Raw genomic sequence first — 20719 nt, forward strand, 5'->3', positions numbered from 1 at the left:
AGCCCAGGTGTTTGAGGCTGCAGTGAGCTGTTATTGTACCATTGCACATGCCTGCCTGGTCAAAATAAGACCAAGACCTTGTCTCAAAAAAAGAAAAAAAAAAAAGAAAAAGGAAAAGAAAAACTTTGGCTGGATGAGGATTGTAATTTATGACTCAAGGTAATGCTTATCAAGTTTAATATTGATACATTGGTTACAAATGACATTCTCCTCCTCACAAATAGGGAGTTGGTATAATTGCCAATTTAAAATATTATTACAAACATTTTAAAACATAAATAATTTAAAATTGATGGTTTACATGTATGCTGAATGTTGTTAAGAGTTTCACAGGTTCTAAAAGTTGACAAAAACTATTCTATATTTTATAGCTATTATTCACAGGACACTGTTTGGAGAAGATTTACAGGATGAAGGAAACTTCTCTTAATATTTAGCATTCACCTCAACATCTAAACAAGCAGAAACTATGGAAGTGCAAAAAAGTGAAAACTTATACAATGAATTTCAGAGCAGTGCAAATTTGAATGTATTCCTGAATTGTCAACTCAATTGACAGATCCATCCATTTTAATCAAAGTATATTTTAATAGTACATTACTACAATATCAGTTTCTGAATTTGAGATTCCTCATTATATGAACTACCTTGTTTTCTCTATTGACATTTACACTATTTTTATTGATCCTTTTATTGATTCTCTAACCTGTTGTGTATCTTGTCAACAGTGAATTAAGAAAGAGAATAATCATTTAACTGTGTCCTTTTTAATATGTATGTTTTCCTTTATTATCATACCCAGAACCATATCATAGAGATAATTAAGCTAGTTTAGCAGAATTCATTTTGTATAAAACTAGGATATAGTCAACTGTTTTTGAGAAAAGTTTACTATTTTTTCATTTATGTGATAAAGCTGGTGATATTTTTTCATTTTCTTATTCATAGTATGTTTTAGGACTTTCTGGACCCACTTAACAATCAGAAAAATAGCAAAAGAAGCAGCATCCTCTTTGACTTCCTCTACCGGATGTCCCCTATTTTAAAAACAGGCATGTAGCAGAGATTCAAGGCTGCAAAACAAGATGAATCGAGCAGAAGAAGATCATTAGAAAGAACAATGTGGCACTCATCATTTTGTGCTGTCACAACACCATCTGTGTTGCACCAGACCAGAGTAACTTTGACATGACAAATAAACCTCTTAGGGGAAATGGGGATTCTATTAATTGTTCCGCTGTCTGGCCAAACACTAGTGATATACTCTCCCCTAATGCAGCTCCATATACAATTGTTATTATTGAATTAACAGTAGCAATGAGTTATGATTTTTAAAACAACATTTATTTCCCCTGGATGAAAAATAAGACTTAAAGTATCCTAGTCTCACCAGGGTGGTAAAAATATATCTATGCAGTCTCATAATTATATTTACACCTCACCTGGGGGACTGACTCCAAAAATAAATATTGTTTTCTTCCCCTTGCTAATAAATATTTTTCAATAAAACTACATCATGTGTCCTCATGGCAGTCATTTTCCTCAACTGCAAAAAATGGTGAGGGTATTGGTTCACATAACTTTTGATCTGCCAACACTGATCTTTCCCTGAGCATTACTATTATTAACAACAATAATGGCAGCTAACATTTATTGCAGGTTTATACATTCTGGCTGCCATGTTAACTACCTATGTGTATTATCTCATTTAAGCCTCACAACAGTCCTATGAGACTGTTCTTTAGCCAAATTTCTAGATCAGGAGTTAGCAAATGTTTTAGGGAAAGAGCCAAATAACAAATACTCTAGGCTTTGCTAACCTAACAGTCAGTCAGCCAGAGCTACTCAGCTGCCATTGTGGCTCAAAAGCTGCATACGCAATCCATAACCAAGTAAGTGTGATTGTATTACAATAAAAATTTTTAAAAAGATAGTATACTAGATTTTGTCTGTGGACCATTGTTTGCTACTGCTGTTCTAGATGATGAAACTGGTGTTTAGTAAGGTTAAATGACTTGTGCAAGTCACTAACTAGTGAGGCCAAAATTTGAAAACAGACTAACTACAGATATGAGCTGCTAACCACTATATTATACCTCCTTTAGTATTCTTTAATATTTTACAACAGAAAGATTGAAAAAATGTAAAAATTTTAATGTCTTAAAAGCCAGTGCTGGAATTTCTCTTAGAGAGGAAATGTATTTGTTGTAATGACATCTTGCTAATTCACCTGGGGAATGTTGAGAATGTAAAAGCAGTTGTCAGCAGGCCTCAGGATAAAAGAAAAGAAGTGAACAGAAATTTTGAGGTGCAGAAAGACAGAGTAGAGAGAAGAGAAAATAGCTGAATGTGTGATGGGTGATTATAGCCTGAATTATAGAAAAAAGTCAACAGATACAAATGATTTTTTAATAAAAGGAGATGATTGGGAATTTCTAACATTATGTTGCTTAGGCTACAAGTAATAAAAAGCTTACAAAATATACAAAGATGCTTTCTCACATAACCTAAATCAAAAAGTAGGATAAGCTCCAAGTGAGATAGTCACATCCAGCTGTGCCCCTCTGCTGTTGCCTCAGCTCTCCCCTTCTCTGTGTTGATTAGACTCTCCACAGCAGTAAGATGGCTGCCAGAAGCTACTGAAGCAACAGACTGCTTGTTCATGTACAGTGAAGAAGAGAAGAAAAATATCCTGTCTCCTAACAATGGGGAATATTTCTGCTTATTAATAATTAATTCCCCCAAATCCCAAGTGCTTGGAGTTTAATCATGAATTCCTAAAGCATTTTCTGGAAAGGAGGGTGGATTTCCCAATGCTGACCTCCTAAACTACACAGGCCCTGTAACTACAAAAGTGGCCATTTCATTTGAGTCATATGGGCTGTGGGAAGATGCATGGCTATCTGAACAAAAATGGGATGCTTTTGGGAATACAGAGAAAAGATAAATATAGATAAGCAAAATGTGTATCTCTAATTCATATGATGAAATCTTTACATAGCTCTGGAACAAGACTGACTTTTAAAAAATAAGAAAACAACAAACTGGGTTTGCCATTAACATGGAACTTACCTGTTTCAGAAACTATCACATCAAAACATCACATAAAACACGAATGTTGGCCGGGTGCGGTGGCTCAAGCCTGTAATCCCAGCACTTTGGGAGGCCGAGACGGGTGGATCACGAGGTCAGGAGATCGAGACCATCCTGGTTAACACGGCGAAACCACGTCTCTACTAAAAAATACAAAAAACTAGCCGGGCGAGGTGGCGGGCGCCTGTAGTCCCAGCTACTCCGGAGGCTGAGGCAGGAGAATGGCGGGAACCCGGGAGGCGGAGCTTGCAGTGAGCTGAGATCCGGCCACTGCACTCCAGCCTGGGCGACAGAGTGAGACTCCGTCTCAAAATAAAAAAAAATAAAAAAAACACGAATGTTTTACTTTATGCCAGGCAATATGACAGATCCAGGGTCAAAATAAAAATTTCTAGTCTTGCAGGAGATAGCACATAGACATTTTGAAACAATCTAGTAGTAGATTAATAGTGACGTACCTGGGATGCTGTGGATGTACTCAAGACTGTAGGAATCAGAGAAGTCTTCTAGAAGAAATGTCTTTGCTTTCTTTTATTATTTTTATGAACAGAAATTAAGGCTATATGACATATAATCACAATATGTATACGAATATACTCAACAACAAAATATTTTCCTTACAAAAATATAGATATGACTAAGTACATCTCACAATATCACAATATTCCTTGAAAGGCATTATGTTAGGTACCAGTGAAATCTAGAAGCAATATGTTTGTAAATTCTATGTAAATATACAGATACATATATATCAACTTTAACATTTAGCACTCTAGAGAGCATGTCTACTCACATTCACTGACATTCCTTTACAAATTCAGCAATCAAGCTTAGATATTAGACGTGAAACTATATGGTGAACATAGAAATAGAATTCTGATTTGTGCCAAAAAAACATATTTTTTAAATTGCTGCAGTATTCCTTAAATGGGTAATTTACTTTGAAATGGGAACATATTTTATCTACAGGGTATTCATTTTCTTAATAACTGAATCTGGCATAACTTGCTAACAAGACAGCTTGCACTTGCACTTAAGAGAAAGCACTCGTGGTTATAGGTAGTTGAACATTTTAGAAGGAAAATCACTTAACCTACTCAAATTTAGAGCTTTAGAAGGAATACATTAATGTGTAAAGGAAAGAAGACCCAAAGCATAAATGCTTTTAAATTATCTTTTCCCTAGATGAAAATTACAGTACCATGACTTTCAAGCAGACATTAAAAATTCAACAACATGGTTTTGTTCTTGGAATTATTTTAGGATGAGGTTTATCAAGTACAGCACTATTGATATTTCAGACTGGAAATAATTCTTTGTTTTAGGCTGTATGATGCATTATAGAATATTTAACAGCATCCCTACCTTCTACCCACTAGATGCCAGTAGCACTTCCTAGTCATGACAATAAATAAAAGTCTCCAAACATTGCCAAACATCCCCTGTGGGGCAAAATTTCTCCTGATTGAGAACTACTTTCTTTTTTTTTTTTTTTTTAGAGACGGAGTCTCGCTCTGTCACCCGGGCTGGAGTGCAGTGGCCGGATCTCAGCTCACTGCAAGCTCCGCCTCCCGGGTTCCCGCCATTCTCCTGCCTCAGCCTCCCGAGTAGCTGGGACTACAGGCGCCCGCCACCTCGCCCGGCTAGTTTTTTGTATTTTTTTTAGTAGAGACGTGGTTTCACCGTGTTAGCCAGGATGGTCTTGATCTCCTGACCTCGTGATCCGCCCGTCTCGGGCTCCCAAAGTGCTGGGATTACAGGCTTGAGCCACCGCGCCCCGCCTGAGAACTACTTTCTTAAAGAATAATTTTAATATTAATCTACCGCATAATAATATTATATAACAAATTTCTACCTATTATTAGTTTTTAATATATAAATAATCATTTGTGAAAAGAATGAGCAAGCTGCTTCTGAAGTAAAATTATGAAATGGCTTCAAAATCTGTAGAAATTACTGCAATAGCTGAAGGGTTATAAGAATCATAAGGTCAATAGAGATAAAAATCATTTCACAATGATTTCAAAATTGATCATAACATATAAAGATATCACTCCTGGTTTTCGACTTACGATCCACACTAAAAAAAAATGAAAGGAAAAGGTTTGAATCATCCAAGAAATGTGGAAAATAAATAGTGAAAGAAACACAGTTTCAACCAAGAAAAACAAGGCAAAGTTTAGGATTCAGGAACAATTCAAAAGTGGAAGTTACTGGAGGATTCAAAAGCAAAGGTTAAAGAACAGTGATTCTTAGGAATTCAAAGACTAAGTGATTGCCAGAGCCATTCTCTTTCTACCCATTTTTTAATCATCTTGAGGACCCAGATAATATAGAAAAGACAGAAACCATTCTGGCTTTAAGAATCCTAGGACATTTTTTAAAACCATCTTATAAGGAAATATTATTAGATTGTATCTTATCTCTTCTTCAGCGTTAATGTTGTATGTTCAAATATTTTTCATATACAAATTAATGCATACATACTTCTATACTTATTAACATATCATCTCTTTCAATCTGGCTCCCCAATAAAATGTCTAAGATGCTCTCTGCCACATATAGGCACAAATTGATTTTTTAAATAAATAATTGAGTATTGGATAAATGGTTTCTGTTTCTTCTATCACTATAACAACCAACATTCCATAAGAACAGCTTTCATCAAGAAAGTCCTTCTTTTAGAGATCTCTATCTTTTTTGACATTCCATGCCATTTAATACTCCCCAAAATTGATCCAGATTCCAAAACCTTCAACTTTTCATGACTTAGTATCCTCAATCTCACTTTTACTGCCCTGACATTCACAAAAAAACATACAGCGTATGTTAGATAAGAAAAAATAGTCTTATCTGGAGAGGCCAAAATCAATACAGTAGAGAGAAAAATACAAGATATGACATATAGTATTGTAAAGCACTTACCTGGAAAATAAAAGAGTGGTTATACATTTATTCAAAATAATCCAGCTTTGAGGAACTAAGTCTCCATACAATCTTCTGGCTTGCTTGCAGAGAAAGCCCAAAACACGTTTTATATTTTAAGTACTAGACAACAATGAAATTCTTTAAAATCCTCTTCATATTTTAGAACTCAACATGCTTAAATGTTAAGATTCTCTGGCATTAGGTCTCTAAGCAAAATAATAATTACTATTTAGAACCTATGGCTCTCACATATCCTGAGGTTAACTTACAGCAGGAAGTCAAAACCAAATATGCCATAAAGAGGCAGAAATATATATTCATTTTCATGTTCCTATATGACATAAAGAGAGATCAGTAGTTTTCAATCCTGCCTCCATGTTATAATCACCTGTAGAGCTTAATAAAGTACTACTGTCCAGATGCTATTCCTAGAAATATAGATTTAATTTTTCTGCATTGGGGTCAGAGCCTCAATAGTTTATAAAAGCCCACAAATACTAGATTGCTAGTTTTTGGCAAAAACCACAATTACTTTTGCACCAACCTAATAATTCCAATATGTAAACACTGAGATACAGGCATAATTGAAAGTTAAGCTTTGAGGGCGGGCGCAATGGTTAGCACTTTGGGAGGCTGAGGCAGGTGAATTGTTTGAGCCCAGGAGTTCAAGACTACACTGGACAATGTGGAAAAATCCCATCTCTAAAAAAAAAAAAAAAAAAAAAATTAGCCAGGAGTGGTGCTGTGTGCCTACAGCTCAGCTACTCAGGAGTCTAATGTGGGAGGATCACTTGAGTCCAGGGACGTTGAGGCGGCTGTGAACCACAAAAAAAAAAAAAAAAAAAAAAAAAAAAAAAAAAAAAAACACCTACGCAATGAGGGAGAAATAGAAGCAGAGAAGTTAGATACTCATTAAAGCCATCACCTGGTATGTTTAGTATTTGTTAGTGTAGTTAATTAGGTATGTCTTATTCAGAAAATACAAGGCAACCTCTGCCAGTATACATCAGTGTTTGACAGTACAAACTCCTGGATTCAAATTTTCCTTGCTGCATTTCAGCATGAATTAAAATATTTTTTCTTTCTTCTCACTAAAACCTTTGTTAGCATTGTCAAAATTTTGACACATTCTCCAATATTAAAAGATATAACATCTTATTGTGTGAAGTAACATGGTCCTTTCAGTGATAAGATTCTCCACCTCCGAAGTTAGTGACACTAGAAAAAAGTAGAGAAGAATCTAGCCAATCCCATTATAAATCAGTAGTCTAGGTATTCATATGACTACAAAGTGATGATGACATGAAATTATCAATAGATTTCTCATGATAACTGACAACTTATAAGGAAATAATTGTCTTCTGTCTGACTTCAATCAAATCTGTACATCTGAAAAGTACATAGTTTTTGATCCCAAGAACAACACTGATTAAGTGAATATCTAACAAAGTGGGATTTCATCAAAGCAACTGCATAAAATTGAGATGGGGCTGTATCAATGGTAGGTATTTTGACTAGCAATAGTCAATTGAGGCTTCATATAAAGTACACCTACATGAAATGTACAGATAACATATCAGTTTACACATGTATGAGAAATGCAATAAATCTCTAAATGTGCAATAAAATGAGAGGAAACTGCTTTTTTAAAAAATTAATTTAAAAGCATTGTGCTCGAGGACAAAGAAATTGAGGCACAACAGCAGTAGCATTTTGGGAATTGGAAAACAATTTGACGGACCCGAAAGCTAAATCTACAACGGGTAGTGGGGTCAAGTTTTAGGAATTAAAGGCACTGGTTATCTTTGATAGCAGAGTTACTGAAAGAGATAAAAACAGGTTATTGCCCCTCCTCAACCCCAGTAAAGAGCAGAAGTTTTACCCCATCCTAATGTGATTAATCCAGGAGAGCCTCCCTCCAAGATTTTCTTGATAGAACGACCAGAGAAAAACTACCCTTTCTTCAAGTTGAGAAATTCAAAAGATGTAACCTAGGAAGCGTTAGGAATTGTGCATACTGCCACATAAAGAAATCTAAGAAAACGAATCCACTAACCAGTAAAGAAGCCATAGTAAGAATTGGAAACAGACAATCTTGTTAATACAGACTTTAAGTTTTAGGAAATCAGTAAGTGACTGTTTTTGCTCCATGTTGACCTCAGAGTTTGGCACATGCTACAGCAGGTTCTAAATAGAAGTTTGTTAAATGAATACATCAAGTTTCTGATTTCAGTTGTTAAGATCCTAGAAGATTCCCTGCTTCCTATAGCTATCCCAGCAGTCATCTCTTAACATATATATACACATATATATATGCTTTTTATATTTTCATATATATTTATACTTTTATATATATGACATATATATCTTTGTGCTGACATTAGTTTAAATTTTGTCTTCATTTAAACTAATGTCAATTAGCTTTAATTGACATTTAGAAATTATTCAATAAATACAAAAACAATACCAAAAAAGGAAGGAAAAAAGTTACAAGCCCTAAAATGTAGAAGTAGCTTGTTCAAGTTGGACTAGGGGACAGTGACGATCCTTCCATCCAATGCTGGAAATATAATTGTTCTAAGTCAGGGAAGCAGTTTATTAAGCAAATGATAGTCTTTAATATGTGCCTGCCTAAATTCAATCTTCAATGGGAGAAAAATATTGGAGTATTGGAATGTTGCCTTTGTTTCCCAGGATTCAGTAAGTTCCTATAGGAGAGATACAATCTTTAATCTAAGTTTGTCCATCTGAAAAGAGAAAGGCCATTACAAGCCTAAATGCTTTTTAAAAGATGCATTTTCTACCTGTGGCCATTAAGCTGTGACTTCTAAACTCTATAACTAATGCATACTAGAGAATTTCAAAAGTTCTCTACCTTACATCAAAATTTGTGTTTGCAAAGGTTAGGAAGGGAGAAAAACTGCACTAGCTAAGACTGGAACCCAAAAAGAACCAATATAATGGGATAGTGTCTTCTATCAGGCTGCTTTAGAACTTTCCATTTGTTGTTTTGAACTCCCTATCTGGCAAAGGTGTTAACTTTTCTCTAAAAGCATCAGAAAAGAAAATGTAGACTCTAGGCTTTAAGCATTTAAGAAGCTCTGCCTTACCACTCTGACCTAATGCTTTATTCTGTTGGGGCAGTGGCTTAAACCAAAGGCACTTTGCTGAGACCTGACACATTGAGAGGGTGTGGGACCTGTTACTAAGAAACAGAAAGTGCAAAGGAGAGATCCATATACAAAGATCTCAAATTCACAATTCTTAATTTTATTTATTGCTGAAGAATTCTCATCAAATGAAACTTACAGGCAAGTATACATAGAGCTTAAGAAAGCGAGAGGAAGAAAAAAAAAAGGAGAGATATACAAGGAAGAGGAGGAGAAGAGAAAATAAGGAGGGAAGGAAGGAAGGAAGGAAGGAAGGAAGGAAGGAAGGAAGGAAGAAAGGAAGGAAGGAAAGAAGGTTGATTCTGAGAATCCTTAATAAGGAAGGAAGAAGGAAGGAAGGAAGGAAGGAAGGAAGGAAGGAAGGAAAGAAGGGAGAAAGAGGGAGGAAAGATGTACTACAAAAGAAACCCCAGGCTTGGTAAACAATGGTGCTTTATTATTTAACTGCAGAGGCAATCTGCATGGTTGTCACAGAATTTTCCTCCAGAGATAGACCATCCCACAGCTGGTCAAGTCTCATAAATACCCCTGCAGATATGTCTATAAAGAACCTTGGGAAATTGAATTTTTTCAAAATTCCACTTGGGTATAACCAGGACACCAAAATTTCTGACCAAATAAATCATACCACTTTCAGGAAAGTGAGTAAATATGTGGATACTCATCAGTGTCCCAGCCTAGTTTGATAATAATGAAAGCTAACATTAATGGAATATGCACTCATTGTATGCAGGCATTGTACTAAGTGCTCATTGAATCCTCAAAACAACTCATGAGATAGTTCCTATCACTATGTTGGTTTGAAGAAAAGAAAACATGCTTACAAAAGTTAAGTGCATTGCTCACAGTTAGAAAATTCGTAAGGGTAAGACTCCAAACCCAAAGAATTTGACTCCAGGACCAGCCACTGTAACAGCTCCACTCTAATAATTATGTAGTGGTTTTGGACTCTTCACAGCTCCATAATTCTTCACATTTTCTCCTTATTTCAGTGGTTCTTGGTTGTGGGAGATTTTGCCCCTCAGAAGATATTTGGCAATGTTTGGAGACATTGTTTATGTCACGAGGTTGGTGGAAGGGTGCTACCGACATTCAATGGATAAAGGCAAGGGATGCTACAAAACATCCTAAAATACACAGGAAAATCCCCAAGAAGAAATAATTAATCAACCCGAAACATCAATAGGGCCACTGTGAGAAGTCCCTGCCTTGCCTGGAAAAAAATTTTGGCTCTTCATTGTACATTGTGAGTATTGGGTGGTCAAAACTACCACTCTATACATGAGTTAGCTAACCACATCTAAACTTGGGTGAGGAAATACTGCATTGCCCAGACATTCTAGATGTAAAATTGGATTCTCTTTTTCGCTTGTTGCCTATATGGGAAATGGAAGAAGGGTCTGTGATTACACATAAAGCAACTGAATATAACAAAGGAGTCCTTTTGAAATTATACATGTGGAGAGTGGTGTCAGAAAAATGGTGGAATAGGAGTACTATGGCTTCACTGCCCTCAAACCAGCAACTACTTACAGACAAATGATACCTTTGTGAATATCTCAGAATTAGGGAGGGAGGCTGAGACACACTGCCTTGAACTACAGAAATTTGAGAAAAGCCATGTTCAAAGAGTAAAATAAATAGTTGTCTTTCACCATGCTATCCCTCCTTCAAGCCAGCACAGTGCCACACAGATAATTCCCCTGGACCTCCAGTTTTTACAGTGGGAGAAGTAAGTTGAAAGTAGACATTCAGCTTCCCCACAATTGTGTGGCCCCTTACAGGAAGAACTGATACACCACAGTAACAAAATAAAGGATCAAAATTATATCATCATCTCAGTAAATGCAGCAAAAATATTTGACAGAATTCCACACCCTTTCATGATAAAAACTCTCAACAGATTAGGTATAGAGGGAATGAGCCTCAACACGACAAAGGCCATCGTTACAAATTCATAACTAATTTCATTCTCAATAGTGAAAAGCTGAACATTTTTCCATCAGGGACAAAACAAGAATGCTTTCTCTCCACTTCTTTTCACCATACTACTAGAAGTCCTAGCAGGAAAAATTAGGCGAGAGAGAAACAAAATGCATCCTAATAAGAAAGTAAGAAGTAAAATTGTCTCTATTTGCTGATGACAAGATCTTATATGTAGAAAACCCTAAAGTCTTCACTAAAAATGAGAAAAAATGCTTTTAGAATGGATAAATGGATTAAGTTGCAGGATATGAAAGTGACATGCAAAAATCAATACTGTTTCTATATACTAATAATGAACTACCCAAAAACAAAATTAATAAAACAATTTCTTTTATAATGGCAACAAAAAAATTAAATGCTTAGTTGTAAATTTAATTAAGAAGATAAAAGACCTATATATTGAAAACTATAAAACACTGATGAAAGAAGTTAAACAAAACACAAATAAATGGAAAGATAGTCCATGTTCATGGAGTGGGAGATTTAGTATCATGAAAATATTCATGCTCCTCAAAATGATCTACAGATTCAACGTCCTAATGTGATTTTTCAGAGAAATATAATAAAATAATCAAATTGTATGGAACCACAAAAATTCTGAATAGTCATAAAAATATTTACCGGAAAGAACAAAGCTGAAGACATCTCTCTTCCTGTTTCAAAACATATTATAAAAGAGCATGGTACTGGCATAAAAACAGACCCACATGACCAATGGAACAGTATAAAAGGCCCAGGAATAAATTCATGCATTAATAGACTACTGATTTCTGACAAAGATGCCAAGATCATGCAATGGGAAAAGAATAGTCTGTTCAACAAATGCCATTGGGAAGACTGGATATACACCTGCAAAAGGAAGAAATTGAATTCTTATCTCACACCATATATAAAAATCACTTCAGCATGGATTAAAATGTAAACATTAAAATGAACCTGAAAGTATACAATAAGATATAGGAGAAAAACTCTAAAACATTGGTCTGGGCAATGACTTTTTGGAAAAGACTCCAAAGGTACAGGTAACAAAAGCAAAAAGAGACAAATGAGATGGCATTAAACTAAAAAGTTTCTGCCCAGCAAAGCAAACAACTAACAAAGTGAAGAAACAACCCAGAGAATGGGAAAAAATAGTTGCCAGCCATACATCTAGTAAGAGATTAATATGCAGAATACATAAGAAACTTAAACAACTCAATGACAAGGAAACAACACATTTTAAAAAATGGAAAAAGGAACTGAACAGACATTGCTCAAAATAAGACATAGAAATGGCCAGTAGGTACATTAAAAAATGCTCATCGTAACTAATCAATAGGGAAACAAAACTTAAACTTACAATGAGATATTTCTTTACAGCTTTTAGAATGACTTTTATCAAAATAAAAATGAAAGATAAATGTTGTTGAGGGTAAAGCAGAAAGTAACTCTTGTGCATTTGTTAGTCAGAATGTAAATTAGTAGCCATTATGAGAAAAGGTACGGAGGGTCCTCAAAAAACTAAAAATAGCATAACCATATGATTTAGTAATTCTACTTCTGGATATATATCCATAAAGATTGAAATCAATGTGTTAAACTGATATCTGCACTTCCCTTTTTATTACAGCATTATTCACAATAATCAAGATATAGAATTGATCAAAATGTTCATTAGGAGAAGAATGGATAAAGAAGATGTAGTGCATATATACACAATGGAATACTCTTCAGCCTTAAAAAGGAGGGATATCTTATCATATGTGACAACATGGATGAACCTGGATGACATCATGCTAAGTGAAATACGCCAGGCACAGAAAGACAAATACAACATGACTTCACTTATATGTAAAATCTAAAAAACTTGAACTCATAGAAGTAGAGAATACAATAATGACTACCAGAGGCTGGGTAGGTAGAGAGGAAAAGAATGGGGAGTTGTTGATTAAAGTGTACAAAGTTTTAGGTAGACAAGAGGAATAGACTTTAAGATCTATTGTTCAGCAGGGTGACTACAGTTAATAATAATCTATTATATATTTCAAAATAACTAAAAGAGTGTATTTCAAATGTCTCATCTTAAAAATGATGGGTAAGCAAGCTGATGGATAAGCTAGCTTGATTTAATCAACCCACATTGCATACATACATCAAAACATCAAGTTATACCCCATAAATATAAGCAATATGATTTGTCAATCAAAAATAATAAAAATAAAAAAAGAATTAATTAGAATTACTGTAGAACAACAACAAAAAATTATACACATGGAAAAATAGATGTAGGTACTTTACATTCACAGGTGGACTCTTGTAGACATTTGACGTTTTTGCTACCTATAACCACCTCCCTCCCCTTAGTGACTAGAACTTTGCCTTTCTCATTGGACTGCCAAATATCATGGCCTACCTTTCTGACCACAGACACAAATACATAATCCACTCATGACTGATCTTGGCACCTCATCCTTCTGGCCCAAAGATTATTCCTGATGATCACATGACTATAACTAGTCCAGTAAGAGACTTTCCTCAGTATTTTTCTATGTGGAGATTTTGGTGAAAATTCCTTTTATCTCTTGCTCTTTGGAAAAATGTTTTCATGTTGAAGAATCTAAAAGACTGGAGCCTACACCCACAGAAAGGTACAACTAAGATTGCTTCTTAATCTTGCCAGTACTGAGTCTCCAGTTCCAGTGTCTGAGATCTGCAAAGCAGCCCTCCCTTCCTTTGTAAGTTATATAATTTTTCTTTCAATCAATTCTTTCTTTTCTTGACTTAGATTTCTGTCCATTATTATGTAAAATATCTTAATGACTACAACATCTCATGGGTATGGCTTTCCATAGAACACTAGTTGAACAATTTTGACATAAATGTTTTCAAATTTTTTCCAGGTATAAAAGTCCTATAATTCTAGTGAATCTAAAATTCTACAATTATAGTGGTCTTAGCTTTGAGCATCATCAAGCAAAATTATCAGAGCACTTAAAGGAAACTGAATAATAGTTATATATTCTGGATGCTGTCGTGCAACATGCCCCACAAATTCAGCTTTCTAGAAACTCTGAAGTTGTAATCACTGGGCTCCTATCATTATAATTGAGCTCATAGAACAAAGTTCACAAAGGTGAACATAACGCCATGGCTGTGACCAACTACTACTTCCCAGAATGGCCTATGCACAGTAAAAGTAAAATTAAATAAAGCAATAAAATAAAAATTTAAAAGTAAAATACAGCATCTCCTCTGAAACCATATGCTCTTGTGTTGTCATTTAATCTCCTGGGAAACCACCAAACTACAATGAAAGGAAAAGCAGTAGAAACTCTCCTCTGATCTCAAACACATACATCCAAGTAGTGTATATCCCAGCATTTCTATTTCAAAAACTGTAATTCTGACAGCCTTGCAAAAACACCATAGCTCAGTGGTTAATCAAAAGGTAGCAATGGGGAGGAGGTTACACTAACTACAGATGAAAAGATTTATGCATGTCAGAGAACTGTGAGAGTTCATGTTCAGCTAACATCATCCTCCTATTCATGAAGACAGAAGAAAATCAACTCACATGCTATTCAGTGTCAAATAGCAATCTTCTGCTATTATTTAAAATTTGCTTGAAAATGGCCTGAAAGTAAGTACCTAGCTATTTCTACATATTCCTTTGTATTTGTGTGCAAGAGGAGACACAAAAGAACACTTAAAAGCAAATGATTTGCGAATGATTCAGGGAAATACATGCACTTTAGATGCTTGATGGAGAGATACGTGAGGAATGGGAAATAAGAAACCACTATTAGAAAGGTGAGTGGAAGAAAAAAAAGGAAAAGAGGAAAGAGAAAAAAGAAATACAAGAAATTAAATAGATTACAATGTTGAAGAAAGAGAAACTTCTTTTTAATACTTTAGGTAATAATCCCATGCCCTGTTACTGTTGTCATGTGTGACAACAAAATACATATGCTTTTATAAAAATATATACCTCATGTAAAGCAAACAATATTGGATTAGAAATAATCGAGATACCTGAATAGTCTAAAAACAACAATAAATTATCTGCAAGATTTATAGGTAAAATTATAATTCAACAAAGTACATTCAGAAGAAAATATGAAAACAAAACCACATATGAATTGACATTGCTATTTCTTCTAAATTTATTCAACAAATTACTTCAAGCAATCACATGTTTTCAAATCATCCTGAAATGCTAATTGTAATATTTTTATATAACACTGGTAAGCATCTTTACCAGATAGGACTTTGGAGTTTAACATAATCTGAAGTGTTCAAGATGTATTATTTTACATCAATAATATATGTTTTGTGAATAATAACAGAACTAAGTGGCCCAGGGAATTTTTTAGAACACAAAGTTAAGCACACTGTAGCCATGATGTTCTTTTAATTTAAAAATAAAAGTGAAGATTACAGAGAAAAATGTAAATAATATAGCAAAGTCACTGTGTAATGCCTTATAATTTTGCTGCATCAGTCACATAAAATTGAATTTGTATTAAATTTTACAACCTTTTAATTGATCAATAAATGTTGCTAAATAGCTGGGAATATAAAATTCACAGCTACTCAGTTCTCCTTTGAATCAACCATATTCAAGTAAAGTTCAGACAGACAATGAGATAGGTTTTACTTAATCAAACACTGAATTTAGGCAAGTGTGTTTTTGGCTTGTGTGTTGTTGTTTTGAGGAAATACTGTGAAGGAATTTAACTAAAGCAAAATCTGTAGTCCACCCTAAAGAGAATTTTTATTTTTATTCTCAAATTTGAAAGCTTGAAACATATTATACATACATTGAATGACTTAAAATTCCTTGTATCTTCACACTGCAGTTATTAGATTGGAGCAGACCTGTGGTTCTAAAACTAGTCTTCAAAGTGAAGGATATAAAGATAATTAAAGTGGTTACTAGACAACAGCTGCCCAAAGGATATATACTTCACATTCCTTATAATCTCAGTGTTTTTCCATACTATGGACTGAATTGTGTACCACCAAAACACACATGTTGAAGCCCTAACCCCCAATGTGAGTATTTGTAGACAGGGCCTTTAAGAAAGTGATTATGGGTAAATGATGTGGGGTTGGGCCCTAATCTGAGAGGACTGGTATCCTTATAAGAAGAGAAAGAGACCTAGTGATTGGTCTCCTTCCATGTGCACACAGAGGGAAGGCCATATTAGGACACAGCAAGAAGGCATCTGCCTGCAAGCCAGAAAGAGAGGCCTCACCGAAACCAATGCCAACGGCACCTTGATCTTGGACTTTCAGTATCCAGAACTGTGAGAAAATAAATTTCTGTAATTTAAGCCACCCAGTCTGTGGCATTGTGTTATGGCAGCCTAATAATACACTCTTTGTCTTCTGTTTCTGGCTTACTTAGTCAACACTAAGCTTATCTTGACACTTATTATCCTTATTTATCTACCAGTTTGTTTATTCGACAAATCATTATCTATTTCTACTGCATGCTAGGAATTGTTTTGATTTCAAAGTTGTTATCCAAAAGATTCTGAAATCAGGTGCTCTTTCTCCCAGATCAGAGATACTAGTCCTAGCCTGCCTTCTTTCCATTGCTTTCAATTCCGTATAACCACCAAATTTAAGAGGTGATCAGTGGCCACACTGCAGCCAAAGCAGGTATAAGTGTTACCTTTCCCCACTCCTAGTCCTCTGTTAAGAAGAGAGGAAAAGGAAATAACATTTTTGCAAGTACTATACTAGATACTATACATATTTTATTTTATTTTATTTAGCAAATATAGAGAGGAGAAATCTTCAGGAATTATAGTAGCTGAAGATTATTCTATAGGATTCGAATTCAAATACCAGTAATAAAAACGTTTTAAATTTAGAACTTTGGCTTCAAAAGATAGATTATACCATCTCAGTAATAATGGTTTCTACCTCCATAAGATCTCCATAAAGACTGTCATGTTTCTTTCTATTCCATCTTGTCTAAACTGCAAATTGACTTTTCCAATATCTTATATAAAAATTGAGATATTAACAGAAGCCAGTAGCCCAACCTATATAAAATACAGATGTATAAGTAAATATAGTAGTGACTCAAGTAACTACATATAGCATTTAAACACACTTATCCTCTACACAACGAACAAATAACTTTTTAGTAGCCTTCCTGCGTTTTAACTTTCATGACCTGCCATTTTTTCTTCAATCAGTAGATGTAATGTAGCATAGTGGTAACCTTGAAATCTATCACACAAGCAAATTTTGGTTTTCTATGTTTAATTTTATAAAAACTTGGGTATACTGAATCCCATGGGCATATGACCATGATTGTTTTAATATGTAGTAAATATAAACCTTTCATCTGCCTGACACAGTAACTTGAATAGGTTATATATGAGACAAATCTTTAGCTTGTAAGACAGTATTTATAGCAAGAAATAGAAATATCACCAAGTTAACACATTCTCAGTATATATCTATCAACAAGTTTAATTTGGACGCCTAAAATACTCATACCAGGGTGTAAACGCCAAGCAATACTTTAGGTTTTGCCAAATTTCTAGAACTCTTTCAAAATTTCACAACAAGCTCTGAATTCCACTAAGTGATATTTTTCTTCCTCTTAATTTGTTTGGTTTGCAAAGGAAATGACATTTTCCAACATATTTCAACTTAAATTAGTGTTTTCTGCTATGAAAACATAATTTCACATCTTGGAGAAACTCAACATTACTGACTCTGAAAGGCTCTTGTGGAAGCAGTAGCTGAGTAGTGAGGCCTTTTGCAAGGATGTGCCTGGTCCAAAGGGCAAAACTAAAAGAAAGCTGAGTGAGCATAACAGAACTAACATGACCTGATCAGTCCTCAAATAATTAACTCTATTTAAACTTGTAATTTTTTTTCAGTTGTTCTACCAAGGAATTGGGCTAGTGGAAAGAGTATCACGCATTAATTTTTATAGTTTGCATGAGTTATTTTTTTATTTCCAAAGAATATTCTTATATTAAAGAGAAAACAGTTTAATTTTTTAAAAGCTTTAAGCAAATAGTTGTTTTCAAAAAATGTTTGTTTATTGATTTATCATGACTTTGTTTTAAATGGTAATTGTATCAGTTAGTTGTCTGACATAACAAAACGCCACAGACTGGGTGGCTGGCTGAAACCATAGATACTTATTTTTTTATAATTCTGGAAGCTGGAGTCCAAGATCAAAGTCTGGCAGGATTGGTTTCTTGTGGTGGTCTTCATATGGTGAAGACAGAAAGTGAACTCTCTGGTATCTCTTCTTTAAAAAAATATATATGTATAAATATATATATTTGTATAAATGTATATGGTACAAGCATAATTTTGTTACATGCACAATTGCACAGTGGGGAAGTCAGGGCTTTAAGAGTATCAATCACCCAGATAATGGACATTGTACTTGTTAAATAATTTCTAATCATCCATCCCTTTCCCACTCCCTCATCCTTCTGGGTCTTCATTGTCCATTATCCCACACTCTGCATCCACGTGTACACATTATTGAACTACCACATATAAGTGAGAACATGAAGTGCGTTTTTGTTTTAATCTATGTCTGAGTTGTTTTACTTAAGATCATGGCCTCCAGTTCCATCCACATTGCTGCAAAAAACATAATTTTATTCCTTTTTATGACTAAATAGTATTCTCTTCTTATAAGGATGCTAATTCTGTTGGATCAGGGCCCACCCTTATGAACTCATTTAACCTTGATTACCTTCATAATTGTCTTCAAATACAGTCATATTGAGAGTTGAGCTTTCAGTATATGAATTTGGGAGTATGCAAACATTCAGTCCATAACAACAATATATGCTTCCCAGCAAAGCCAAAGAGTCTCTGCATTAGTGGGTTTAATATGACTTAGCTGACAGCTGGGAAGTTACCTCATGGACAATGGTCTAACCAGAAAGCTCTTGTACCTTCCTGGTAAGTCAAAAGAAGCACACACTACTTGCTAATAGTTAAGATTATAGGAACTTTTCTGCTCTGCTTTTCAGTGATAGTAAAACCATGCAGCACAGCCTCAAGAAAAATCCTTGTGTAGAAAAACCTATAAACAAATGATGCGCGTTGAACATTTCAGTATGTTATTTTTTTTCAGGCTATTCATGTTCCAGACTGGATTATCTTAGATATAGGTTCACAAAAATTATCTACAAAAGAAGCAGATCAAATAACAAATATTTGCAGAGCCTCTATTATGTGAAACCATTACCAGCCATTTAAAGAGGGCTCTTCCACTAGATCTATATGGCTATTTGCAATAGTTTGTAGCATCAATAAACACCATACATCCAAAGCGTTGTGTAATGACCCTATTGCTGCACATGAGGCTTTCCCACAGAGCCCTTTATTGCTAACATAATATGAAAGGGATGTTGCTGCAAGTAAAGAAATGGATCAAGCAGCAATATACACTACATACAAAAGAAATATAACTTCTCTTTCTAAAAATTCGCTTCAAACTTTAATAATTCATATTCTCTGCTTCTTTTTGCCGAAGTGAAAAGGAGCAAAAGCTAAGAAGCAATGTTTTTTGCTTCATGATATTACCCACAACTAGCTCCATGAGGAAAAAATATGGTTGTACTTTATCTGGGCTCAGGAGAAGTTTCTCTGGAGTACAAAAAGAACACCTGTTTCTTCAGTCCCAGTTCTACCATTAGCTAACAATATGACCTTGGGTTAGTCATTTGGCAGTTCTCTCTCTGATGAACTTTGAGTAAGAAAAATATCACCTACCTCTTTCAGATGTGGAATGCTACAATATGGCTTTCTAAATGTGTTTTTAGCCCACATAAGGTGCAATGACATTAGCTTATAGAATCTACTACCATGCAATATGGCCAAAAACATTGCAACAAGGAGTCAAAAATTTTAATATATGCTTGTAACTGTGGATTTGTTTCTCTTAAGAGAGAAAATAGAGTGTACAATAAGAGATAAAATTATTTTTCTCTCCGGCTTTATGTGAATAAGAAGGAAGTTATTCAGTATGCCAGGTTCTCAATGTGCTGACTATCTCAGGGGATTGCCGGGACATTTTAGTTGCCTTGGGTACACAAAGCCCGCTCAGCTTGTGTTGTCAGAAAGTGCTACCCAAATGTTTTGGAGGCCCCAGAGTTTTCCTATACAAGCACAGTAGAAATGCAAACTCTAAGACTGAGTTTATGTTAAAGATCCTATTTTCTCTCCTATATATACCCAGCTCTAAGAATGAGCCTTTTGTTAATGTTTATTTGTCCCTTCTTGAAAAACCTAAAAACTGGAAAGTTGGTAATGTATTAAAATTGCATTCCATGAAACAAAATGTTTTTCCCCTGAGCCCCCAGATTTCTCACACAACACATTTTTCCAACTTATGATTCTCAATGTTTGCTTTTCACTTTCTGAATGTTTCCTCTGGTAAGATGTGGCATTTTGTCCTTGAGAAGTGAGTGCAAGTTACTATATTTTCCTTCTTGGCCATCTCATGAGACACGCAGTGAAATGCCAAGAATAATGTAAACTGTACAGGAAAATACCATGAC

Source organism: Trachypithecus francoisi, unplaced genomic scaffold (genome assembly GCF_009764315.1).
Source record: "Trachypithecus francoisi isolate TF-2019V2 unplaced genomic scaffold, Tfra_2.0 Lachesis_group0, whole genome shotgun sequence".
Classification (NCBI taxonomy): Eukaryota; Metazoa; Chordata; class Mammalia; order Primates; family Cercopithecidae; genus Trachypithecus; species Trachypithecus francoisi.